The following is a 5,095-nucleotide window of genomic DNA, read 5'->3' as shown; positions in this document are numbered from 1 at the left end:
CTGTCAGTCTGCCCTGTAGCTCCACGTTCTGGGGGGCGGCGAGGGCTGCCGGCGCCGCTTGGAGCGTGGGCAGCGCGGGCTCGCGGGGTGCGTCCCCCTCGCGCCGGGCCTCCGGAGCACATCGCGGCCGCTCTGAGGAAGCAGAACTTGTTGCCTGTGTGAGTTCTGGAACGGGCGGCGCGCTCCCGGCAATGGCAGGGGCCCGGGAAGGGCTGCCCAAGTCCGGTGGTCTTGGAAAGACGCACGGGAGATCTGGGTCCAAGAAGCAGCACCGACCCAGCGCGGCGTCTCCGCCCGGGAGCCCAGCGTCTGCTCACTCGCGGACGGTCGTGTTGCCCCGGTTCAGGCTGCCTGGCCGCGTCGGGGCCGCCCACTTGCTGGTCAGCTGAGCCTGGCTGGCCACCAGCCCAAGCCCCATCGGCAGGCTTGATCCAGGTGGGCCGCGGCTCCCAGCCAGCTCCCCACCTCTGATCCAGCTCTCGCAGCCAGCGCCCCCTCCCCGGATCAGCTCCCCAAGGCTGAAGCTCAGAACCTGAAAGTGGCTTGCTCCTAGGGTTCTGGCCTGGCCCCAGAGCTACACGGGACCTGCTGGCCAAGTCAGCTGGCTGTTTATTGTCCGGGTGACAGTTGGGAGGCCTCGCCGTCCTCTAATCACTGAGCTCGTGGTCACAGCTTGACTAGGACATGAAGTTTCTAAACTTCTTTTCGTGTGGGGAGGGGAGAGGGAGGTGACCTTACAGGACAACCCCTTTACTAACCCTGTCTCACCCCAGGATTGTTGTAAAGACTAAATGAACGGTTACTGTCGATGGTGTCAGCAGAACCAACGTTCTGTTAAACACTGCCCAAATCCCAGAGACTGAATCTATTTGTCATTTAGCTCCTGACCTACTTCGCAAAGAACAAAGTAGCAACATTTGAAGGAAAATGCTGCCTGTAACTTATGAGTGTGTGTGTAGGGGGCATGCAGGGAGGAGAAGAAAGATAGGGGCTTGAAAGCATTATGGGATGCGTTTGGGAAGTATCCTGTGGCACCATAAGGGGAAATAGAGCCTGGCCTTCCAGAGGTCCCAGGGTTGCTTTGGGGTGGGGAGAAGAGGAGACTCCCTCCTTTGCATTTGGGCAGAGTTTATGCTGCTGCCTGAGGCTGGAGCAAGCTTTCTCCGGCAGTCAGCAGAGTGCGTTCCGGGGAGATCCTGTCGGTTCTGCATTTTGAGAACTTGAGCGTGTTGGAGAGGCTCCGCTGTGCTCCTCAGCATTCCCAGTTCCTTTCCTGAGCCCGAGATGTACAAGAAAGCAAGTGGGTTGCTTGCCCTTATTCTGCGAAGACCTGGAGCCGCCTTGTTTTTAGTTCAGAAGCCCCGGGGGAGATGCCTGTTGGGACGTTCTGGTGGCCACAGTTTTTCAGGAAATACTGATGGGGACATCTGGCTGGTGGATGTCTGTCTGGGAGGAGTGTCCCTAGCTGGACTCAGACAGCTGTTTTGTGGGTGGGGATGAGGCAGAGTGAGTGGCCCTGCCTATTCTTGGGTGAAAGGGAGGGTGGACCAGGCCCAGGGGACAAAGCGAGTTATCGGCTGGGACAGCCTTGGGTGTGTCTGTTACATCTCCTGGTACACACACACTTAGGAAATCTCTGGGCCTAAGGGCCTTGCAGACCACTCCCGGCTAGTAGCTTGCAACAAAAACGCCCATCTGTGTGAGCGATGCCGTGGAGAGGGACCTCCATTTGTTGACCACCTTCTAGGCACCAGGCCTGGCACGTCCGTTATCGGCAGGTCCCCTGTCAGCTCTGTGGACTTTTATTTATTATTATTTTTAAAAATTTCTATAGGGCAAATATGCTATCGGAGACAGAGAGGGAAAGCAAGAAGGCATCCCTTAGGAGGGTGGTCACCCCACAATCCCTCTCTTTTTTTTTAATAGAGAGATTTTTGCTTTAGGGTGCATGTGCTTGCTGGAAAGACAGAAACAGAGACAGAAAGCGAGAAATTACCCCCCCCCAGGGGGGATGGCCACACCACAATCCATTCTCCATTCTCCTCTTGGGGTTCTGGGCATGCACACACAGACACACACATGCCTAGTGTGACTCTGAAGCCTTCAGATCCGAAACTCGAACCATGGTTGGTCTGTGTGGGAGTCTAGCAATGAAACTGCTATGCCATCTACTGGTCCCCCACAATCCCGTCTCCATTTCTCCTTTTGGGATTTTGGCCATGCACGTACATACACCTAGTGTGTTTTTCAAGCCCCTGCGTCTGGGCTGAAACCATGCTGTCAGGCACGTAGGATCCAGTTGCCTGAAGCGCCACACCACTGGCTGGTCCATGTCGTCATTTTATAGGTAAGCAAACTGAGTGTGAGACAGGCGAAGTCGGGCTCCAGGAGTTAGGCTTACACGTTTGGTTAGCAGCGAGGTGCCTGTGCCTTTTCTAAACACGATAGCTGAGGCTCAGCTGTGCTGAAAGCCAGGCGAGGGACAGGTGCAGATGCATAAGGAAAAGGGCAGGCACAGGACTTCAAGGAGCTGGATCCCTCCTGGGTGACGATGTGGATCAAATCCCAACCCTGGGGGCCTAAAAAACACACCACCCATGTGTATGTGCCCCAGATCCCTACAGCAAGTGGAAATGGAGAAGATGGGATTGCAGCGTGACCACGCCCTATGGGGGATGCTTTCTCTCTCTCCTTGATCCTCGTTTCTTGCTGGTAAGCGCACGTATGCGCTGACAAATAAAAAAAAAAGAAAGAAAGGAAAGGAGGTAGGGAGGAAGGAAGACAAAGAAATTAAAAGGAAGAAAGAGAAAGAAAAAAGAGAGAGAAAGAAGAGGGCAAGTATAGCCCTTGAGGTCATCACATTGGTGACAGCGCTCCTAAGGGAGGCTAGAATGCTGGGGTAACTTGGAGTGTCTGCCCTGCGCACCCTGCTGTGTGACAGCACTGAGTGCCAGCTGGTTTTCCCACCGGTTGAGGTAGGGGTGGGCCTGGCCTTGTGGTCCATGCACTGAGTGGGTTCCTCAAGGCCAAAACAGATGTGCTTTCAGTAGGGAGGATTGTGGACCAGGTGCCGTGTGTCTGGAGACCTTCTATGTAAATGAGCAGGACCTCAAGGCTGAGGGCTGGGTAGTGGTAGAGGATATGCAAGTAGTCCCTTGGAATGGATTCAGAATCCAAGGGCAGACTGGAAAGAGAACACAGAGCTTCCAAGGGAATGGTTGGCGGGTCAGCTCGCCAGTGTATAGAATCCTGAGGTTCTGTACCCTGGAGGATCACTGGGCGTTCAGGCAGGGTGGCTGGTACAGAAGGCCAGAGACCAGGGAAGGACTCTTAGATATTGGAGGGGGCAGACCCTATGGGATGGCAGCCAGTGAGGTGACTGGCACCAAACTTGCTCAGGAGCCACTGAGGAAACAAGTGTAGACAGGATGGACTATACCAGCTTTCTGGGGGAGGAAGGACTGGTGGGTACACAGCTGAGAATGACACCTCCAGCCTACTCCCCATTCCAGTCTGCCTGTCATCCTCTGGTGCAAAGGGTGATACCAAGAAACCCCTCCTGGTGGAGAGGTGCAAGGCACCAAAAACAGTACATGCTAAACCGACACTCCCTAAGGATGTCTTTGTTGTTCAGAGGTGGAGAGGGGAACTGAGAGGCCCTGGCTTTGCAGGAAGCGTAGGCCGTGGAGGGAAGTTGGGAGTAACTAAGAGGGCCCCTAGATCTGCCTTGGTGGGCCGTCAGACCCTGGGAGGAGGCTGGCTTAAGAGGATTCCTGGTTATTGGAGAAGGACATGGTGAAATGGTATAGCTTCCAGAGAGTGGCTTCCAGGAAAACCTCAGCTCACACAGAAAAGTATGGGGTCCCTCGCAGACCTCAGGACTCTGGCCACAAGGGTCCTGACTACTTAGGGGATAGTTTAGCGCCCTTCACAGAATACCAGGAGAAAGGAACCAAGTACATTCAAAAAAAACGAATGGGGTCTAGTAGCCAAGACCCATAGCTGTGATATATATAAAAACCTTTAGGTAAGAGCACTGGAAAAATCTTTCTTGAGGGTTTCTTCAGCCATGAAGAGGAACAGAGAAATGAAGGATGGGCATGACCACGCCCATCGGGGCCAGACACAGTAGAGGATGAGCAGAGTCCGTAAAAGAGACCTGAGACTAAGGCTGTACGCTGTGGAAGCATGTTTGCAAGCTCCAAGCCAGACCCCAAATGACCTCCATAGATCTGGGAGCCATCCGGGAATATGCCTGCCTGCCTTCTGTGGTACACAGCAGCTGAGAAACAGCTCCTGGGGAAGATGCATAACCTTCCCCAGGTTTCCATCATGGGGAAGATCTGGGGAGTCTGACATGGTACCAGGATCAAGCCAATCACAGGAGGGCCCAATGGGTCCAAGAATTCCTCGTGACCTGCTCTTACCTTGATTGGAGAGAAGAAATTAGGGACCTGGAGGAGGATACTGTAAGACATCTGCAAAAAACTCCCAAGAGTAGTGGGAAATCATTCTGGGGGATAAGAAATCGGAATGCGAGCACCATAGGGCTTTCTTTGAGTTAGGTGCTATTCTTGGCTGGAAGGACTGGCCCTCAGAGGTATGAGCAGAGTATGATACTGTTTGCTGTGGAAGTAGAATGGCTGCACAGACTCACCCTTGAACTTGAGCACCTTTCTACGTTTTCTTCTCCCATTTAGGGTTCATGTAATTATGCTGCTGGAGTTTCTAAGGAGTCGTGATGGGAGAAAGCAGGCCATGCTATGGATAATATTGTAAAAGAATGATAGTTTATCTGTTGCTATGTAATAAGCCACTCCAAAACTTGGTGTCTTAAAACAACACATAGTTATTGTCTCATACGGTTATGTGGATTGACAGGGCTCAGCTGAGTGGTTCTTCTGTTGGTCTGTCTCGGTGTCTCTCACACAGTGGCAGTCTGGGGTTGGAGTCTTAGAAGCTCAGTTGGGCTGGAACCTCTTCACTGGCCTGTGATGCCTTGGCACTCTTCCATGCAGTCTCCCTCTCCATGTGGTGTTTCATTCTCCAGAACTGTCCCCCATGGCCTTTCTCTCAGCACTGTAGTAGAAATTCC

General features: G+C 53.3%; 1 protein-coding gene across 3 annotated transcripts in view; it reads left to right on the top strand.

Moving 5' to 3' along the window:
• The window catches only part of GAS7 (growth arrest specific 7), a 317,655-nt gene that overhangs the window by 741 nt on the left and 311,819 nt on the right, over nt 1-5,095 (top strand). The window lies entirely within an intron of this gene.

Source organism: Tupaia chinensis, unplaced genomic scaffold (assembly GCF_000334495.1).
Source record: "Tupaia chinensis unplaced genomic scaffold, TupChi_1.0 Scaffold000493_1, whole genome shotgun sequence".
Taxonomy (NCBI): Eukaryota; Metazoa; Chordata; class Mammalia; order Scandentia; family Tupaiidae; genus Tupaia; species Tupaia belangeri.
This window is presented reverse-complemented; position numbering and strand designations above follow the sequence as displayed.